The 20,553-nt window shown below is 43.0% G+C and overlaps 1 protein-coding gene and 1 pseudogene across 5 annotated transcripts in view; one reads left to right on the forward strand and one right to left on the reverse strand.

Annotated features, from left to right (window-relative positions):
* Positions 1-20,553, forward strand: part of MAMLD1 (mastermind like domain containing 1) — a 134,831-nt gene that overhangs the window by 21,376 nt on the left and 92,902 nt on the right. The window lies entirely within an intron of this gene.
* LOC109396230 (ATP synthase subunit g, mitochondrial pseudogene) lies at positions 712-1,401 on the reverse strand (annotated as a pseudogene).

Below are 20,553 nucleotides of genomic sequence, written 5' to 3' on the forward strand. Positions count from 1 at the left end.
AGGACATAATATGATTTGTAGACACATGGATGATACTGAGTTACAACCCTGGTTAAATATCCATAGGGTGTTTTATTTTTGCCAAGATAGGTTCTAAAAATCATAAAACCAGGTAGATTAATAATACACATATCAAAATTAGATTAAAATTTTTGTCATGGCTCAGATTCACTCTGTCCTGGCATTAAAGATGTTATAAAGATACATAGCATACCAGCAAGTACCCCAACATTTACAAACATAGGTGTTGTCAAAGAAGTCTTTCTCTGATTTTAGCAAAGAGAAACCATCCAAATTTTATCCTTTATACTACTGACAGAATTTAACTCCGGTACATGGTATTACTATTGCTCCTCCTGTAGCAACTTCTGGTTTTCTCAAGGCCTTTCCCCCAACTTTTCTGAAAGTAAAATGCATTATTTCCAACTTTCAAATTCAAATGTTATCCTCATAAATATTTTAACAGGTTGGTGTATTCACATATATCCTTTCCAATTGTAGGCTAAGTAAAGACATCATTTAGAGCTATATTAACATCATTAAAGTAAAAGACAATCCGACTTCATGTCAAGAGAAAACATGACCTTCCATGCTGTGTTTGTTATAGAAAATACTGATTTTGACACATTTTATTCAAATGCCAGTCTGATCACACATGGTCCAAGAACATTTAACTAATAAACCCAAAACAAACATGTTAAGGACTGGGCTTCAGACATGATAGCCAGTGATGCCACACTTGCCTATGATCTCGCCGACGTAAAACCACATCTACACCTCCGTGGCCACCAAACGATTCAGCAGAGCTTCCTTAACTGTGAGCTGTTTGGAGCTACCAGTTTGAGCAATATTGACTAGTTTTTTCAAGCTCTGAACAGCTGCAAGGATCTCAGCAGGGGTTGGAGCAACCAGCTCAACCTTGGCATAGTGCCAAAATGTGGCCAATCGAGCCTTCGAGTAAGTCACAGCAGTGTTTACCAGTGCGGGGGCCTTCTCTGCAAGGTTATGGACAAACTGGGCCGTGGTTCTAGGATGGAAAGTCTGTGGCCTCAAGCGGCCAGCTGAATGTTACCCCCTCTCTGTCTTTTTTATTGTAATCAATGATGTTAAGCATTGTTTCATGTGTTTACTGGCCATTTGTATATCTACTTTGGTGAAATGTTTACTCGGACCCTTTGCCCATGTTTTAAATTGGTTTGTCTTTCTATGTTGAGTTGTAAGGGTTCTTTATATATTTTGAATACTAAACTCTTATCAAATATATGAATTGCAAATAGTTTCTCCCATTTTCCGGGTCATTTTCCAGTTTCTTGATGGTATTATTTGTAGCACACAGGTTTCAATTTTGATGACCTTTAATTTATCTAGTCTTTCTTGTATCACTTACGTTTTTGATGCCATATCCAAGAAACGATTGCCTAATTCAAAGTTGCAAAGATTTACTACCCTGGTTTTTCCAAGAGTTTGGTCATTTTAGTTCTTATATTTAGGGCTATCATCCATTTTGAGTTAATTTTTGTGTATAGTGAAAAAGGGATCCAACATAGTTTTGTTTTTTCTTTTTCATGTGAATATCCAGTTGTCACAGCATCATTTGTTGAAAAGCCTATTATTTTGTTTTGGCACACTTGGTAGTTTGCTTAATAGATTGTTAATGATTTTTGCATTTTTATTCATGATGGGTTTTGGTCTCTAGTTTTCTTTTTTGTACTGCCTTTGGCGGGTTTTGATATTAGGGTAATACTAACTTCATAAAATGAATTAAGAAAGTATTTTCTCCTTTATTTTCTGGAACGCAACGTGTACAGTTGGTTTTAATTCTTGTTTAATGTTTGGTAGAATTTTTCAATGGTATCATCTGGGTTTGGTGTTTTGTTTTGTTTTTCGGGGGGGGGGATTGTTTTTAAATTATGCATTCGATGTCCTTAATAGTGATAGGGCTATTCAAAAAATCTATTTTCATAGTTTGTGCTTTGCAAGGAAGTGGTTCATTTCATCTAAGTTGTCAAATTTATTGTGTGTAGAGTTTTTCATAGTATTCTTTTATTATCCTTTTGATGTCTGCCAGGAATGTAAGTGATAACCCCTGCTTCATTCTGATATTGGTGATTTATGTCTTCTTTATTTCTTTTCAGTCTTGCTAGAGGTCAATTTTACTGATCTTTTCAAAGAACCAGATTTTTGTTTCATTCATTTTTCTCTATTATTTCTCTGTTATCAATTTCATTGATTTTTTTTATCTTATTATTACCTTCTGCTTTGGGTATATTTTGCCTTTCTTTTCCTAGGTTCTTGAGGTGTAACCTTAGATTATTGATTTAGCTTAGATAGCAATTTGAGACTTTTCCTCTTTTCAAATGTACGCATTTAGTGGTATGCAGGAAATCCTTCTAGCACTGTATTAACTGCATCCCGTGCATTTATGTAAGTTGCATTTTCATTTTCATTTTCATTCAGTTCCATGCATTTTTTATTTCCTTTGAGACTTCCTCTTTGACCCATGGATTATGTAAAAGTGTATTGTTTAATTTCTAAGTGTTTGGAGATTTTCCTGATTTCTTTCTGTTATTGATTTCTAGTTTGCTTCCTTTGTGGTTAAAGAACATACTGTGTGTGAGTTCAGTTCTTTTAAATTTGTTGAGTGTTTTAAGGCCCAGGGTATGATCTACCTTGGATATATGTTCCATGAGCCCTTGAAAAAATGTGTAATCAACTATTGTTGGATGGAGTGTCATCTAGATGCTGTTAGTTGATGAAGTATTATTGAGTTCTTCATCTTTGTTGATTCTGACTAATGGTTGCACCTCTTGCTGAGAGTGGGGTGTTGAAGTCTCCAACTATTATATAATGTGGATTTGTCTATGTCTCCTTTTAGCTCTCTCAATTTTTGCTTCATGTGTTTTGAGATTGTTGTTTGGTGCAAACACATTTAGGATCGTTATGCCTTACTAGTGGATTGATTATTTTATTATGTAATGTCTGTCTGTCTCCAGTAATTTGCTGTGATTTGAAGTCTTTTTTTGACATTAATATAACCACTACTGCTTTTTAAAAATGTTTGCATGGTATATCTTCTCGCATCCTTTTACTTTTAACCTACCTATCCTGTTGCATTTGGAGTATCTTTTAGATAGAATATAGTTGGGGCATTTAAAAAAATATACTCTGCACATTTCTAGCTTTTAATTGATGTGTTTGTACCATATAAATGTAAGGTAATTGTGGATGTGTTCCAGCTTAAGTGTGCTATTTTGTTTTCTGTTTGCTTCCTTGGGCTTTTTTCCCTCTGTTTCTCTTTCCTTGCATCCCTGTGGGTTACTTAGACATATTTTAGGATTCCATTTTGATTTATTTAGTGTTTTTGAGTATCACACTGTAGAGTTTTCTTAGTGACCAGTTAGTGTTACTCTAGTAACAGTATACGTAAGTAATTTATCACAGTTTGCAGTCTACATTTTATCCCTTTGAATGAAGTATAGAAATCTTACTTCCATTTAGAGCTCTTTACCCTGCCAACTTTTGAAATATAATAGGTGTAAACATTCTTCTGTACACACTGAGTATCAGAGGAGATGGTGTTATATTTTTGCATCATACATCAAATATGATTTAAGAAACTTGTGAAGAGAAAAGTTTATTATACTTATCACCTATTCTGAATTTCTTCTTTCCTTTATGAAGTTTCAAGTCTTTTTCTGTTATTTGCTTTTTGCTTAGAGAACTTCTTTGAGCCATTCTTTAATGGTGGGATTATTAGCAACGTCTCTTAGTTTTCGTTCATCTGAGAATGTCTTGATTTCCCCTTCATTCTTGAAGGGTATTTTTGCTAGATATATAATTTTGAGTTGACAGTTATTTCTTTCAGAACTTGAAAAATGTTATGCCACTTCTTCTGCAGGAGCAACTCTGTGGTTCCTAAAAAGAAATCCACTGTCATTTGAAGTGATATTTCTCTATAAGTAATATATCATTATTGTCTGATTGTTCTCAAGATTTTTTATATTGCCTTTTAGTTTTTAGAAGTTTAATTATGAATGTCTTGGCATGGGCTTCTTTGGGTTTTTCCTGTTTGGATTATCTTGGACTCTCGAGTCTCTAGGTTTATGATTTTGCCAAATTTTGAAAAACTTCAGCCATAATTTCTTTGATTTTTCAATCTCTCTGTTCTTCTGGGCCCCCAATGTTACAAATGTTAAATCTTTTGTTGTTGTCCCACAAGTCCCTGAAGTCCTGCTCTTTATCTTCGTCTTCCTCTTCCTTCTCGTTTTTTAGGTTATTTTATCTCTGTTGTTCGGATTGCCTAAATTCTATTTATATGCCCTCAATTTCATGAATTCTATCTTCTCCACCTCCACTCTAATAATTAGTCCTTCAGTGAATTATTTTATTTTTGTTATTGTATTTTTTAGTTCTATAATTTCCATTTGATTGTTTTTTATAACATTCATTTCTTTGCTGAGATTTTGTATTTTGTTAGTTTGTTTCAAGAGTATTCCTAAGTGTTTGTTGAGCTAACACTACCCTGGTGGGGGAATGGGAGCATGCTTGTACTTTTGACACCTCTGGGCAGAGGAATCAGAGTGGCCATCTGCTTACGTGGGGTGAGAGGGGGGTGAGGTGGAATATCATCTTTCTACTTTGCCAGGCTGGGGATGGCTTTTCTGGTGGTGTTGGCTGGAGTAGTGTGGGGGTTTTCAGGAAAGTTTTCATTCCTTTAGGACACCTTTTCCACAGTGCTTTGACTAGTGGGAAAAGCCTTTTAATTGAACCTTGTTTCCCCTTTTTTATTGTACCTGTTGGCAGTTCCAGGTTAGATGCTTCTGCAGCATCCTGCCTAGGATATATAGGAGTCAATAAGGAAACCTGGGGTATTCATTCATTGCTGTCCTTTTCCCCACATCTCTAGGTCCCTGGGTTGACCACCTTTCTTTTTGCCTTCTAGAACCTTCCTGCACTTGTTTGTTGTATTATGTTCAGGTTATGTTTGTTTCTGCAGTTTGGTTTTTGAAAAGTTTCTAATTGTGGTAAAATAGTTGTGAAATGTATCGTCTTAACCATTTGTAAGCATACATTCAGTATTGTTAAGTGTATTTACATTGTTGGGCAATGTGCACGTGTTGTTAGATTTTTATTGGGGAATTGGGGGGATGGGAACAGTGCTGGGGAATTGGGGGAAGGGGAACAGACAAGTTGCTGTCATTTTGTTCTTCAGTCTAGTTGTGGAGGCCATTGCTTCACTGGCCCAACTTGGCACCATCATTGCACTCTTCCCGGGCAAGGCAGATCAGTCACCGGCTTCTGGACGGCTGCTCACTGCAGCTGCTGGCCGCTCACGCTGGCTGCTGGCTACACACGGTAGCCTATGGCAACCCATTGCCACAGGGGCTGCAGCCTACGCCATCGCCGATGGCAGCCCAGCTCCAGGTTGAGCTGTTGTTCAGCATCTTAGCTGTGGAGGGCAGTGTCACTGGCCCTCATATGTGGGATCCGAACCGGGGCCCTCTGGCATCCCAAACCAGTTCTTAACCATCGCGTCACTCGGCCGGCTCTGTGCACGTGTTTTTAATTGTAACAGGGAGGACTGGGGAGGAATCTGACTACTACTGCATCCAGGTCAGAGCCAAAAGTGTCCTGTGTTTTCCTGGCTATTCTTGTATGCTTATATTTCCATGTGAAAGTTAATATCAACTTATCTAGCAGTGTTAAAAAGCTTGTTGGCATTTTTTATTAGGATTGCATTTCGTATTGATAAACTAAGAGAGAACTGACATCTTTATGACATTAAGACATTTTATTCAAGAGCAAAGAGTATCACTTCATTTGTTCAGGTCCACTTTCAATTCTCTCTGGAGTGTTTTGCCATTTCCTTCATAGAGGTTTTATACGTGCTTGTTCCTTTTCTTCCTAAAGATGTTTCTTTGTTTGTTTTTATAAGTAGAGTTGTTTGTTTTTTTCTATCATGTGTGTCCCCTCCCTGGTTGGTTGAGTCATGAAGTAAACCAGTGACTCTCAAATTTGGATCTCCAGTCTGTCACCTGAGCTCCAGACCCAGATTTGTAACAGTTTTTTCTTACCTACTTACCTGGCTAGCCCTCTCACACCTTCAATTCAATGTATGCAAAGATCATTTTTTCTTCCCTGCTCACTTCAACCCTCACTCCAATAATAGTAACACCAGAAATTGTGGAGCTATATTCCAACTCATCTGTTTACACCCACTCGCCAGCTAATTGGTCCTTCGGTCCTGATAGTCTCGCATTTTAGAAGCTGTGATCATGAAATCTCCATGTTAGACAGAATCAGAGTCATCTAGCTTAACCATACTTCTGATACTTAAATTCTCTATTCAGCATCTCCATTATGTGGTTTCTGGCATGTGCTTGAACATATATTTCCAGGGACAGGAAACTTACTCCCTATGTGGCAATCTGTTTTATTTCTGGAGATCTATTGGGTTGTCGCAAGAGTCACGACACATTTTTGCAATGAAAAATGTAGAAAAAATACGTCATGACTTTTCCGACAGCCCAATATATATTTCATCACCTCCTTGCTAAAATCATCACCGTAATCTTATTTAGCACCCACCTGAACCCTGAACCCATGACCCTTCCCTGGACTTCTGCTCCAGCTTACAATGGTTCATTCCCATCTCTCTGTGGGCCTTCTAATGGGGCTGTCTTACAGCACAGTCACAGTTCTGGCCATGGCTCTGTCAGGCTCCTATACACGAAGACTGAAAGCCAAACTTCTTTGCCTAACATCCAGGGCATTTTTTGAGCTGACCCCCAACCTTCTTCTCCCATATCATCTCCAGCTACTCTGGGTGGCAGGAAGGAAGAGGGAAAGAAGGAGGAGAAGGAGGAAGAGAAGAGGGGAACGAGGAGGAGAAAGAGCAAGAATACACTAGCTTTCCAAAGGCCTGTATCAACATTAGTGGATAGTCGTTCTTTCTCTCTCTATTAGTGGAGATAAAGAGAACTGGCAGCATTGGCATCTTAGCAGGAAGGCTGTTAGTGATCTTTACACTGACTCCAAAAAATAAATATAACATCAGTGACCATGAATACAAAGCAAGCTCTAGAATGCTGCCTCCTTCATGAACCCCCACAGGACATTTCTGTTTTCTAGAGATATTTGATACTTGCATCTTTGTAGTATAATTATTTGTAGAAGGTTAATTCCTTTACGACAAGGACTGTCTTTTATTTATCTCTGTATTTTCCACTCCATCTTCTTTCCTTATCAGAATCCCATTCACTCATGAGGCTCCCCTCAGAATGTCACTTCTTCTGGAAATCTTTCTCCAGTCTCTTCAGCAGAATTAATTCCACAAACATTACCTGAGGACTGAGTATGAAATGCTGGTGAGGCGTGCTTTCTGCCCTGTAGGAGCTTGCCTTCAGATCACGCTTTATCACCCTCAAAGCCTTTCTAGATTGGTGTCCAGCACCATCTGACGTGTGTCATAGGTCAACCTGTCCCACTGAGCTCCAAGCCCAATGCCCAGTGCAGAGTAAACTCTCAGGGGGATGGATGGTTCCAAACTAAGTGATATGGAGGTTCAGGGAAAGGAGAGAACGTATGGCTCAGAGGTCACTTGCAGTGAAGAAGAGGTCATACAGAGCAGAAGCCATTACTCGAGAAGCTAGACCTTTGCTTAGGTCTCAAGGTGGTGAGTTTGAGAGCAGTAGGGGGTCCAGATGGCTAAAGACAAGACAGAGAGGGGATGGCAAATGTGGAGGAGTCCAGAGGCCATGCTCTTGAACTTTCTCTGTAGGGAGTGTGGCACCACCCATATTTTTGAGCAGGAAAGATGGTCAGATCGGTGTTTTGGGAAGATCGCTCTGACTGCAGATAGAGGATAAATTGGAAAGCAGAGACTGGAGACAGGGTGGTCTCCTGGGAGGAGGCTATGGCAGGAGTCCAGGGGAAAGATGATGGGGATAAACCAGGGTAGTGGAAGGAGATAGACCTGACAGATGGTTGAGAGACAGAATCAACAGATGGCTATTACTCTAAAGACAGGCTTGACTGATGTTTCATCCATACAGAGATGTGGGCTAGAATCTGTGATAGAAATACTGTTATTAACAACTGTGCAAGGTGTCAACTTGGAGACTTGAATGGTATTGTGGGTTGAATTGTGTCCCCCAAAAGATATGTTGAAATCCTAACCCCCATAACCTGTGAAAATGACTGCGCTGGGAAACAGTCTTTGCAAATGCAGTCAAGTTAAAAGAAGATTATTAAGGTGGGCCCTAATCCAAAATGACTTGGTGTCCTTATACGAAGAGGGAAAGTTGGCATAGAGACACACGAGGAAGAGAAGGCCATGTGAAGGCAGAGACAGAGATGGAGTGATGTACCTACAAGCCAAGGAATGCCAAGGATTGTCAATAGCAGAGGAAGCTAGGAGAGAGGCATGGAACACAGTCTCCCTCAGAGCCTCCAGAAGGAGCCAACCCTGCCAACACCTGGATAGGAGACTTCCGGCTTCCAAAACTGAGACAGTACATTTCTGTTGTTTTAAGCCAGCCAGTTTGTGGAAATTTGTTATGGCAGCTGCAGAAAACTAACACAAATGGTATGAAAGAACAATTAAACAGGCTCTCAGAGACTATTGAGGAGATGATAAGGGGGCATTCGTGGTGCAAAAATCTGGCAGTATCTGTATCGTTGGCTTGGGAAGAGATTGTCTTGTATTTTGGACATATTGGGTTGTCGGAAAAGTCAGGACGCATGTTTGCAACAGATGGCACTAGTTCATTTTTGGAAGTACTAGAGTTATTCGCATCTATGTTATTGCTATGTCATTTAACAGCTGACAGTTCTAGCTTCATTCTAAAAAATAATTGAGCGAAGTGGTTGACTTTCGGAGATTTTACAACTTGAAGATGGAAGACAAAACTGTGCATTTTTGCCATATTTTACTCTTTTACTTCCATAAAGGGAAGAACATGCGTAAAACTTGTGAAAAGTTGCGTAAAGTTTATGGTGACAATGTTCTACAAGAGCGTCAGTGCCAACGTTGGTCCATGAAATTCCGTGCTGGTGATTTTGATCTCAACAACGCTCCTTGGTCAGGGAGGCCCACCGAGGTTGATGATGAAAAAATAAAGGCATTGATCGAGTCAAACCCACGTTACACGACACAGGAGATTGCAGAAACATTGAACATCCATCATTCAAGCGTTCACGACCACCTGAAGAAACTGGGATACATAACCAAGCTCGATATTTGGGTTCCGCATGAACTCTAAGGAGTTCATTTGACGGTGCATAGAAACATCTGCAATATGCTCATTAAACGTGAGGAAAATGATCCTTTTTTGAAGCGACGGATAACTGGATGAGAAGTGGATTGTTGACAACAATGTGGTGCGCAAACGGTCTTGGTCATGATGTGATGATTCGCCTCAAACAACATCGAAAGCAGACATTCATCAGAGGAAGGTTATGCTCTCAGTGTGGTGGGATTTTAAAGGTGTTGTGTTTTTTGAGCTTCTACCAAGGAACCAAACAATCAATTAGAATGTGTACTGTTGGAAACTGGACAGTTTGACTGAATCCATCATCAAGAAACGTGCAGAGCTTGTTAATTGTAAGGGAGTTGTGTTCCATCACGACAACGCAAGACCACACACGTTTGATCACCCGTCAAAAATTATTGGAGCTTGGATGGGATATGTTGCCACACCGACCATACTCGCCTGACCTTGCACTGTCAGACTTCCACTTGTTTCGCTCTCTTCAAAACTCCTTGCGTGGTATAACATTCAATTCAGATGAGGCTGTAAATCAGCATCTTGTTTAGCTTTTCGCAAATAAAGACAGGTCCTTCTTTGAACAAGGAATTCTGAAGCTCACTAAAAGATGGCAAAAGGTTATCGAACAAAATTGGCCATATATCATTGATTGATCTTTGCTCTTTATATAAATAAATGGACCTTTGAAAAACAGACAAAAGACGTCATGACATTTCCGACAGCCCAATAGCTTGTACCTTTGCTCTTTTAAATGAAGCCTCATTAGAAAAAAAAATACTGGGTGTTGCTCAGAAGTTGTCACAAGCTCTTGTCAGAGAAATATGACGGTTTCCTAAGAGATCTACACATTCATTCTGCCCTGTAAGTGGTTACTTCCTGGTGTCAAACTGAAAGTTCCCTGGGGAGGTTAGAACCCAGACCTCCCGGGGGTGGGTATTCCTTCTGCTCTATCTTAGTACCCCCGCACCTCATCCCTTATTTGTCACAGTTACACAGACTTCAACTAGTATGTGTTCTAACAGAGCATTTTGATTTAGGAAGTAGAGAAAAGGTGAAAATATTAAAAATCATTGTAGTCCATACACTGGAATATTATTCAGCCACGAAGAGGAGTGAAGTCCTGATGTATGCTATAACATGGATGAACCCCCAAGACATACTAAGGAAAAGAAGCCAGACACAAATGATCATATGTTGTACGATCCTATTTATAGAAATGCCCCAAATAGTTACATCCATAGGGACAGATGGCAGATTTATGGTCACCAGGGTCTGGGATGGGGAGTGGGAGATGGGGAGTGACTGCTAATAGGTCTAAAGTTTCTCTTTGGGGTGATGAAAATGTTTTGGGACTAGATAGAACCTATAGTTGCACAGCATTGTGAATGTACTAAGTGACACTGAACTGTACACTTTAAAATGGCTGACTTTATGTTATGAGACTTTTACCTCAATAAACGAAGTCATCGCAGGCTTGAAAACATGTTTTATTACTTGATTTCTGAAAATTTGGAGATCAGTAGCCTGATCTGTGGCCCTGAAGAGGGCAGGGCAGTCTGTCCATCTTTACCTGAGTAGAAGGCAGCATAGAGGGCCCAGGTAGCCCAGCCCACCTCAGGCTACCCACATGGTGGGGCGTTACATGCTTCCATCTGACTTCTGAGTGAATCAGCTGCACCTTGTGGTGGAAGAAGGATGAGAGGGAAGTGTAATGAGACAAGGCCTATTGCATTCCCTCCCTCCATTGCTGTTCAAGGATTGCTCCAAACAGTTGTGATTTTAAAGAGCAATTTCCTTCACAAGCACCTTCTCCCTAGGCTGTGGCTTCCTGGTAGCCCTCCAGAAAATGTCAGTGAAAGTATACTGGAGACTCTCATTTAGAAAGCTGAGCAAGCACAGGCCCATCAGAGTGATGAGCGTTGATACATCCTATGAGATGTCGAAAATCACCCATATTTCCTTACTCCGAGGCTCAGGGAGATCACCAAAAACAAGAAACTGAGCTGCTGGGGTTGTTTTGCTGCCTTGTCCAGATATAATTGACATAGAATCAGTTGCATGTATTTAAAGTACAATTTGATTAGTTTTGACATGTGTACACCATCCCCATGGTCAAGATAATGAATATGCCCATCAACCCCCACAATTTCCTTGTGTCCCTTGGTAATCCCTCTCCACTGTCCCCAGGCAACCACTAATCTTGTCTTCTGACAATCCTGAGTACTTTGCATTTTCTAGAGCTGTGTATAAATGGAATCAGAGAATAGGAAGTCTTCACTTTTTTTGGTCTGGCTTCTTTCATTTGGCGTAATGACAGATTCAGTCATGTGTGTATCCGTTGTTCATTCCGTTTTATTGCTGAGAATTATTCTAGTCTATGGATTATGCTGCAATTTATTTATCCATTCACCTGTTGATGGGCATTTGGGTTGTTTCCAGTTTGTGGTGAATATAAATACAGCTACTGTCAACATAAGTGTACAAATGTTTATGTGGACATACTCTTTCCTTTCTCTTAGGTAAATACTTGGGTCATAAGTGTATATTGAACTTTTTAAGAAATCCCGAAACGGAGTTTTTCAAAGGAGTTGTACAATATTACATCCCATGCTAGAGTGATTTTTAAAATCCATGGCTCGCTATGTGTTGGAAGAGGTTCATGGTTTTCCACACATGTGCTGCAGCAAATTAGACCTTGGGCTGGATCCAGAAATAACCTTTGTTCTGTATTATGAAGCAAGATGGGAAGGAGTGGCAAGCGGGAAGGGAAAAAACTGGATGTGGAGGACAGAGGTTTGGGAAGAAGGGAACATCAACAGGAGTCAAACTGGCTCCTTTGAAGGGAAGATTGAGAACTGTGGGTGGCTGAGGGAAGGGAGGGGACCACCGAGTATTCAGAACCTTTCTCCTGGCTGTGTGCTGGAGAATTGAAACCCTCTGGAAAATGAATGGGCAGTGTTTCCGGGCACCCACTCCCGGATACCCTGGTGCCCACCTGTGCGACCATGTTATTGCCCGGGTCTAGGAACCATTGCAATGGGGCAGCATACACTTGGCCTACACCTTGGAATAAGCCAGAAAGAGAGAGCAGTTGTGACATTTGCTGTTTTCCACCCTTAAAATGCTTGCTGTTACCTCTTTAAAGGCTGATTGGAGAAAGGCGAGGTGGGGAGGGGGTTGAGTGATACCACACATTCTCAAAGAGGTCCCCTGTCAGATAGAGGCCTTTGTGCCTCTGTCGCTCTTGGGAGACGGCCAGACCTGGAGGCAGCAAACTTCTGTTCTAGGTCTGGCTATTCCGGGGCTGTCAGGCTGCTCCCCTCCCTGGGCCTCAGTTTCCCCATGCAGGGGATGTGGCTCAGACTAGGTCTGAGGGCTCTTCCAGTATTTGACTCCAAGGGTGATAACTTGAGCCAGCTCCAAGGCCTCATCTTAGTCTTTGAGTTGCAATAGGGAGTTTGTTGCAGACGTTTTCTATCATACCTCTCATCCCTGATTCTCAGAAAGTTACTCTAACTGCACTTAATGGAGTCTTTCATGCCCTGGAAAAGTGAAGTTCAGTCTCCTTGGGCCATGCTTGGGTTTAAAGTGATGAGATGAGGGGTAAGAGAAAGGTCTGAACACTGAGAGGACCTGCCTTCTCAGCCAAGCATGTGTGCGAACCTGCTTCGTATGCTAAGAAGATCAGTGACAGCAGCTTATCCTTACCAAGTCCGGATTGGACATGGTCCTTAGAACTTGACACTCGGTGGCTCTTTTAAACCCTCACAGAACCTAATGGGCAGATGCTCTATTACTGCCTCTGTTCTACAAAGGAGGACACTTACGCACAGAAAGGGTCAAGTCCTTGCTCCCTGTCACCTAGCTCTGGGGAGTGGCAGCGTTGTTAACCAGAAAACAAAGGTGTGCAAGGACCTCCTTTCCTAGCAAGATGCAATCCAAGCAGGCAAGTCAGAAAGGGAAGGCACACTGTCCGGAGACCTCCATCACCTCGCAGGGCCTGGCTCGAAATGACCCCAAACAAGGGCCCCCCAAACTGAGCTCCTCTAAATCTCAAACTGCAGCTTTACTTCCCTTGTGCCCCTGGGATCCTCTGGGTGCCTACGGGACCCCTTGATGCTCAAGCCAAGAGGAGGTGGATCCCATGTTCCTTGAAAGACCCACCCTGTCAGTATTTTTCCATCAGTGTAGTAACACTTATTCTAGAATTTCTCTGTGGCAGACATTGACTGGGTTTGGGGCCCCACTGAGGGAGTCGCAGGCAGAGAAGCAGAGTCTCCCTGGAGTGATTCAGGCCAGGAGGGGAGGACAGTGCCCCTTTCCCATGGAGCAGGGCTTCTAGAAGAGCCTAGAACAGGGGTCTGAGGTCTGACTCAGCCTCTCCCTGCCCTTCCCTCAGTTGCTGTCTCCACTTCATTTTCATCTCTGAAAGCTGCTTCTCAGCCATTTCCCAAGAGGGTCTGACTCATGATCCCAAGCTGTCTCACCGGGGAAAAATGTTGGGAGTGTCCGGTGACAGTTACAGGCCATGGTCACGGCCTCCATCCGAATGGGCCCAGCCATCCCAAATAAACAAGCTCGCCTGTGTCTGGAAACCAGACACGGGGCTCTCAGGAGAACCCCTTTCACTAGCCATCAGAAGGTTCATTATACCTGGACACGGTTAAGGGAGGATCCTTAGAGCACTTGTGATGGGTGCTTTCTGAGCTCTCCGGAGCCAAGCTGGTTCTCAGACTTTCTGGAAAGGAAGAGGATCAGTACTGGGTGCTCGTGAAATGACTCTCAAAGGCTGGGATTCCTAACCCTTTCTGTGCCATGGATGCCCTTAGCTTTCGGGGGAAATGTAGGGACCTTTCTCAAAAAACAAAAACAAAAACAAAAAAACAAACACAAAAAACCAACAACATTTTTAAATGCACAGAACAAAACAATGGGATCACAAAGGATACCAGTTGGATCAAAATAGTTATCAAAATACTTTGATTAACAAATGTGATATGTTGATTTAAGAGCTTCTTAACATATTAAATAAGATCTAGCAGTAGGTCTTCCAAGTACTGCAATTTCAAGGTAGAGTGATATTTGGAGATTCCGGCTATGACTATCGTGAAATAAAAATATCTGTGATTTCTCTTGGCGACACAGTCACAGGTTCTGTAAATATTACTGTGGCTTGTTGCCAACATTCATAATTGAAGGGAATGCTGAATTTCAGTTAGAGGTTAGTGAAAATAGAGATGGAATCTTTTCCCCATTTGAGTGTACAAATTTTCTGAATTCTATCCATGAACCTCAGGTTAAGAGCCCCGTGCTAAGGCAATACTGAAACTTACATAATTGGTTCCAGTCCTAGCTCCCCCACTTATCAGCTGTGTGACTGGGTGAGTTGCTGACCCTCTCTGAACATCAGTGTTGTCCTCTGTCACACGGGGCTAATAATAGTATCTACCTCCTAGTGTTGACAAGAGGATTAAATGAGATAGTGCTTCTAAAACATCCTGGCACTGTGTTAGCCCTTAATAAAGATTAGTTCTAATAATTATTATAGGATACACACAGGCAGGGGAGGGGGCAGTGGTGTGCTGAACCTGGCTCCCGGAAGCCAATTGTTACTTTTTCAGGAATTTTGTGAGCTGTTTGACATCATGTTGGTAGCTTAAAATCGGCCACCGTGAGAGTATTTACAACAGATATCATCAGTCACTGCAACAGAGTTTTGAATCAGAGCTTTTTTCCCTGGAGAGCTGATTGTTAATCATTTATGACCACAGCACTGGGAGAGGGGTGGGGGGCTGCTCTTACCACAGTGGTAGTAGGCCAACCTTTCTGTATCCAGGGAAAATGTAAAACATCAGATGGGTTTTGGGGGAGAGAAAGAAACGTTCCTTGTGGCCCAAGTTAATTTCATTTGCAGCCTATTGGTTCTTCCATCTTCACAGTTTTGCATCAAGAGAACAGGTTTTTCTTGATTAATCTTCTCAGTTCTTGATAATTACTTCCATTTCAGCCATTCTGCAAAAGGATCTGTTTTCAGATAAGGAAAAAAAAAATTCTGTTCCCTTTATTTGCAGAATACAATATTTTTTTCCTTAAAATCCAATATTTCTATGTACTGGTAACTTATTTCCATGTCAAGTTTTATCTGTAGGACTCCAGTGCATTCTTTCCAGAGAATATTGCAAAGGCACACGGCAGAAAAGTGAATTTACCGATTATGCAGCCCGGTTAGCATTAATTGAGTAGAAATATTGGCTTCAATGGTGTTTTCAGAGAGAACTCCTAAGTGGATGTTTATGTCTGCAAATGGAAGCGCTGAGTAGCTAGACTCCGCAGGACCCATGCGGAGGAGTCAGTCCTGGGTGGTGGTTTACTCACACACTGGCATTTGGTTGCAATGAGTTGTTTTCAAATGCTTCTCTGCTAGCCTGCCACAGCGTATAAGCCACTTGTGTATGCTGCTCTCTACCTGTTAAATATGTTGACACATGATGGAAAAAGGAGATACAATGGTGATGGCAAGCCAGAGAACTTATATCTATGGAGAAGGGGAATGTTGCCAAGAAGGGCGCTTCCATCGGTCCTGGCAGGGACTGGACAAGGTCTTTTGTGGGGATAGTATGGAGTGCTCCAAAAAGGTGGGTGTGCTGCAAAAGCCCCTCTGGCTTTGAGGAACTCCACTGAGATGCTGAGTGGCCTGCTGAGCTATTGGTCTGACACTTTCGCCACCCACTGCAGTTTCTCTTGGATTGTATAATTTTCTTATGAAATGTGGGTATAATCAGTTTGGTGTTTCTCTTGCTGGGTCGTCAGCCTTATTGTGGTCCATACACCAGTCATGTCTCTGACTTTTCCTCTTGTTAAAATCCTGTTCGATTGGATAACACCTCTGGCTGCCTGCTTGCCAATGGGTAGGTAAGCCAGCCTCACCATTCAGACTGGTCATTAATACTGTGAATAACCGAAGATGGCAAGGAGTTAGGAATGGGGACCATGGCTGCCAAGGTGGGATCTGGTTTCTGGAAGCAAAAGTGGTAAAATTAACAACCTAAAATTAATGTGAGCCACTTGACTAATCTCGGCTCATGCTTTTCTCTGCTATGGCACAGCCTGTGCACTTCAGATAAAGTGGTCAGCTGAGCTGCCTCTCCACGGAATACATCCTTTCAGAAGCACATGCAACATAAGTCTCTATCTGTATGTTTAGGTCTGTGGCAATTTAAAATGGTTCTCATCAAAATGTACCTGGTTTCTAAAGTGCATTTTCAAAATAGAAGTTTCAGTTAGGCATTGGGGGAGGGGAAATGAACATTTTATAATGTAAGCCAGGGAAATTGGCTCCTATAATTGATATAGAAATGGTATATGTGGATATTGCTGTCTGAAATTGAGCCTGACATTGAACTTGATAGTAGTGAGCCCAAGCCTCGGGACTGGGTGTGTCCCTTCTCGTTTTGCTGGTGCCCTATGTGTGTTGGGCCCTGATGGGAAAGGGACTTCCTGGAGGGCGCAGAGCAGGGTCCCACCTTACATTGTTTGTCATCCAGAGAGGACACTGAAGCCCAGAAAGGGGCAGGGCCTGCCCAGTGTCCCACAGTGAGGGAGCAGCAGAGCCTGTCAAAGTAAGCCAGCTCTTCACTGTCCCAGTAGAAAGGCTGAATGAATCCTGGTCAGGTCTCTTTTCCTCTGCCACCCAACTGTGTTTGCACCCATGTTAGTAATTTTTGAATGTTGGGAGCTTTCCAGAGGAATCCGCAGCCATGGTGGGTGGGTGGGTGGTGGTTCCTGCACCCTCCCATTCACTCATTGCTGATGGACCTGCCGGGTGTCGGGCTTTTGTGTAGACACTGGCATTCAGCACAGGGCTCATATTCTAGTGGGGAGAGGACTAGACAGAAAAACAATCAACGGAGCTTTGTGCTCCATGACAATGTTTCACTCCACCCAGCAGCTATTGCCACAGTAGCCAAGGGCTCTTTTGCCAGGACCCGATGGAGGCCTAGAGGAAGACAGTACCACCGGCTAAAATTTGGTGGGGCTTACCACGTGTCAGCGAATGTTCTGAGCACATTACCGATACCAAGCCCTTGATCTTCACCACAACCATGTGGAACATATGCTGCTACCTCTCTTTTACGTATCAGGAAACACATGAACAGAGAGGTTGAGTAACTCCCGCAAAGCCACACAGCCGATCAGTAGCAGAGCTAGGATTCAGAGCTAGGTTCATTGTGTGCCAGAGTCTATGCTTTTAACTGCTCGGCTACTATACTGCCTCTCAGGATGGCACAGACTCTGAAGTCTAGACCCTACCAAGTTCAAGGAAGGCTCAACAGCCAGGCCAGGATCCAGTCCTAGGTCCTCCCTGCTAAGGGGGACCACCTTCACCCTGGAAGGCACTCCGAGGCAGCCATGTGTTAGCGGGGTACCGCCAGACCTGGCCAGGGCCCCATTCTCCTTCCCAGCCAAAACGCCCTCCTCTAGGATAGGAACCCCAGCCCCATTTGCTTCACAGAGTGATTGTGAGGCTCTGATCACACCAATTCCCTCCCCACCCCCAAAGATTATCAGCACTGACCAACCCCCACAGCCCCTCTGAGTGCCAAGCTAGGATACAGGGCTTTTCAGAGAATGGTAAATTGTTGTCTTGCTGGGGGAGCTGGTGGCCACCACTACCTGTGCTTTACAGAAGCCTTGCCAGCTGCAAGGACATTTCAGCCTTTGGCGTGCATGTTGCATTTGGCCTTCAGCACAGCTGGACCGACAAGCTGTAGCCAAGGCCACTGGGATGAGCGGGGGAGAAGTGTACAAGTTGTACCAGAGGCTGTCTGCCAATGTGTCTGGGATGCTGTCACCACATCCCACACTGCCCTGATCTCAAGATTGCCCTATAAACCTACCCAACAGGACCCTTTACTGCCAAGACATATTTCTCTGGCCTATTTCCTTCTTTCCTGGGTCCCCAGCAAGCCAGCTGTTGGGAGCTGTCAGAGCCCCAGGAGCAGAAGCTGGACTTACTGACAGGAGAAGCAAGCAGGCTGCCAGTGAATTGAATCCACTTTACTTAGCTGGCCCATTTGCTTTACAAATCACATTCTTTTTAGTCAAATTTAGGGAATCAAAATTTAGTAATTAAAACCATATCATCTAGACCCATATTAAAAACCGAGTATTTAAAAGTTCCCCACACAGTGTTCTAAAGCTAAAAACGCTGTGAGTATGGTGATACGGGTTTTCATAGAAGGAAGCAATCTCATTAGGAAGAGAAAAGTCCACGTGTCAGCAAATCAATGGTACTCAGGGTCTATTTGGTCATTTTAGCTGCGGACAATAATGTGGGGGCCCTGAGATGCTGGATCCGACATCAGAACACATCAAAATGATCAGGAGTGTGAGAGGGAAAGCTTCCAGTTCTCCCCAGGGTCCCATCATTATCTGGGCAGCAACCTGTGCAGCTCACCCCATCATCCTTGCGTTGTACCCTACCCCAGCACACCCCTTCCAGCCTCATGCTAATGCTCAGCCTTCCACACAGATAGAGGACCACCCACCTCTCCCCCAAACCCTCCCGCTGTCCTCAGGCTCTTTCCTTCTTAGTCCCTCCAGGTGATCTACCCTTCTTGGCCAACTCCCTACCAGCCTGCAACCTTTTGTGTTCCTCTGGCCAGCCCTTCCCTTGTCCAGCTGTACATCTTGTTGGCTATGCCAGCCCAACCCACTGGGCACCACGTGGACTGAGGGGCTTTGCCTCAAGTCTATATGGAGTTGTGACAACTTCCCCCACTAATTTGATTTCACAGCTGCTTTTCATTCTCTCTCCCTCTCTCAGAAATAGCCTTGTTGAGTTTGGTTTTAGTTAAAGTGAAAACCGTTAATTTTATTCCCATTGCATTACTCTTTTAGCTACCTGAGGTGTCACAAACCCACCTTTGGAATTTTTGAAATGTTCACTTGCTGGTCCCTGTATTTCTAGTTACTGTGGGTGATTTGATTACCTGTCTTACCTATTGAGGGATCTTGAGACGTCATCTGACATGTCTTTGTTTTTGTCAGGGACCACTCTGTTGCTCTCACAGTATTTCTCAGATCTTTCCTTTCTGTGTAAGCATCCTATGTTTCCTGTTTAGGAAACGTAGTGATTGACAGCTATCACTAGAAGGCTGCGAGCCCAAGGCAACTCATAATAACCCCACCCTGGCCATTTATGAGTTTGTTATGGAGGCGTAGCTTCTCCCTTCCCGTGTTATACCCAGAAACACTGTTTTGAAGATTGAGTCAGGAACATGAAGAGAAGCATGAGACACGGCAGATGGGAAAAAACCCTGTTCCATTAGCAAGAAACAGTCAGTTTAAGGCTCCATATAAGAGGAAGACTCTATACCTTCTGGAGAGGCAGCAGCATTTGAGATGCCTCAGTCAGGGGTGGAAAGCTGGGGGTGTGCCTCTGAAAGAGAGAAGGTGAAGAGTCACTACACCCCTGGAGTCCCCGGCTAGTGTAGAGACTCGTCCCACAGAAGGAGGCTCTTGGGAGAGAAGCGTCAGGCTTCTTTGTAGAAGAGCATGATCTCTAACCTGTGGGTAATAGATCGGCTCATGATGCTGCTCTGCTAGATTTGAAGGCTGTGATGGATGAAGGGATTGAAAGGGCTGCCTGGATGACAGCCAGGGTCAACGACAGGCCAGGGCACTGAGAGAGAGAGAGAGAGAGAGAGAGAGAGAGAGAGAGAGAGAACAAGACCATGAACCTTTATCATGGAGCATTAAGGAATCATACAGAACTGCAAAAACAAAACAAAATAAAAACAAAAAACAAAAAACCATAAACCCCAGATGGGCACATACTTCCAAGTTTCCAGACCAAGACATTCCTTAAACCGGTTATCTTAGGTAGCTATAGTTTTTGACGTGGCTCCCTGGAAAAATTGTAGAACATACTATGAGAGAACTAGTGAGTGATGAGTGCTCAGAAAAGAAAGCTGGTAAAAAAAATGGGTCTAAAACAGAAGCAGAAGGAGCAGGGAGCCCTCAGAGCTGCCATGGGTTCATCAGGAGCAGTTGGTGGTATGAGAATAGCCTCCTTTTCTGTTGGAAGAGCTCACTGGGCAGGTAGGTCAAAGAAAAGCAGGCGAGTGCTTTTGAACCTCAGCAAAGCATTTGGCAGCGTCTGTTGTGAAATCCTCATTTACAGCCCAGTTATTTGATTGTGTAACCAATTAAAGGACTGTATCCAAAGGCCATGGATAATGGATTAATGTCTTGCCTTAGAGAGGGAATTCTAGAGGCATGT

Source organism: Hipposideros armiger, unplaced genomic scaffold (genome assembly GCF_001890085.2).
Source record: "Hipposideros armiger isolate ML-2016 unplaced genomic scaffold, ASM189008v1 scaffold_509, whole genome shotgun sequence".
NCBI classification, from domain to species: domain Eukaryota; kingdom Metazoa; phylum Chordata; class Mammalia; order Chiroptera; family Hipposideridae; genus Hipposideros; species Hipposideros armiger.